Below are 1,879 nucleotides of genomic sequence, written 5' to 3' on the forward strand. Positions count from 1 at the left end.
TATATATATATATAATTTATTTATTTTTTTAAATATCAAGGCAAAATCTCTAAGGAAGTCACTCGATACAAGATTAAAGTTGCAAAAAAGACTCCCACACTATGAAGATGAAAAAAGACAACAACAAAAAAGAAAATGTGAAAAAATAAATAAATACAACTTCACTGAGGAACGGTAATTGTTTCGGTCACAGCATGACCTTCTCTTGCGAGGTGCAAGAGTGAATTCTGTATGTTTCCAGTTGGTTGAGATTTGCAGTTTTCACTAGTCATATACAATTTTGTATAAATCACATGATCAATACATATATTTTTACGTCACATATATCAGGTGACAAAGAACCATGTGATCTTTTTTTTTTAATAAGATGACTCTTGCACTTGGCATTGTAATTAGATAAGGTCATGTCATGACTGAAACATTTGCTGTTCTTCAGTAAAACTGTTTTTTTTGTCATATTTTTTAATCTTTATATTGTTCAGCCTTTTTTTTGCAACTTTTCATTCTTTGGGATATTGTGGCACATACAGGTGCATCTCAATAAATTAGAATGTCGTGGTTCAGTTCATTTATTTCAGTAATTCAACTCAAATTGTGAAACTCGTGTATTAAATAAATTCAATGCACACAGACTGAAGAAGTTTAAGTCTTTGGTTCTTTTAATTGTGATGATTTTGGCTCACATTTAACAAAAACCCACCAATTCACTATCTCAACAAAATAGAATACTTCATAAGACCAATAAAAAAAAAAAATTAGTGAATTGTTGGCCTTCTGGAAAAGTATGTTCATTTACTGTACATGTACTCAATAACTTGGTAGGGTCTCCTTCTGCTTTAATTACTGCCTCAATTCGGCGTGGCACGGAGGTGATCAGTTTGTGGCACTGCTGAAGTGGTATGGAAGCCCAGGTTTCTTTAACAGTGGCCTTCAGCTCATCTGCATTGTTTGGTCTCTTGTTTCTCATTTTCCTCTTGACAATACAAGATTCTCTCTGGGGTTCAGGTCTGGTGAGTTTGCGGGCCAGTCAAGCACACCAACACCATGGTCATTTAACCAACTTTTGGTGCTTTTGGCACTTTTCCACGACATTCTAATTTATTGAGATGCACCTGTACACTGTTTGGGCTTTTCATGCATTGTTTTTGGTTATTTTCCTTATAGTTGACTCTAAAGACGCCATTATGATTTTTTAAGCCAAATTAACCTTGTTGCTTAAAGTATAGATAAGAGGGCTTCCAAAGTGTGTGCCCAAGGGTCTCGCAGCACCATGATGGAAACCAGACTCTGTGTTTTGCAGGCTGAAGCGCAACATCGCACGCAGCCGACTCCATCAGCATAGAGCACGAGCGTCCCGTGGTGCGTGCTACCATCTGTCCATCAGCGGATTCCCTTTAAGTGTAGGATACCCAGTGGTGTTGCAGAGGTCTGGACCCACATTAGCACAACATCAAACAAGCTCCCTCCTACACATGCAGCACTGCATGCGCTCCTGCTTATCTTATCTGAGACGGAAGGAGGAAGTCACCCCTCCGGTCCATCCCTGTAGAATTAGGCTTGACCTTTCTCATGCAAAGCTGAGAGAACTTAAGAGAGGTTTTCTGCCCCGGCGACTGGGATTGTGTCCAGGGATACTGCTTTAATGGGGCACCTGCTGTGCTATTGTTAAAAATAAAGATAGGTATGACTGGTATCGCCTGATATCTTTAATATGGAATGTGTTCCATTTTTATGACAGCACTGAAGTGATGAAAGTTATGTTTAAGGGTGTTAAAAGTGTTTCTTTAGTTTTATTAGTAGCACATATAGCACAAAGTACTTTCAAACGCAAGGTTTCCCAACCAGGGTTCACAACCCCCTAGAGCTCCATGATGAAATT

The sequence above is a fragment of the Sinocyclocheilus rhinocerous genome, unplaced genomic scaffold (assembly GCF_001515625.1).
Source record: "Sinocyclocheilus rhinocerous isolate Xijiao unplaced genomic scaffold, SAMN03320098_v1.1 scaffold1406, whole genome shotgun sequence".
In the NCBI taxonomy this organism is placed as follows: domain Eukaryota; kingdom Metazoa; phylum Chordata; class Actinopteri; order Cypriniformes; family Cyprinidae; genus Sinocyclocheilus; species Sinocyclocheilus rhinocerous.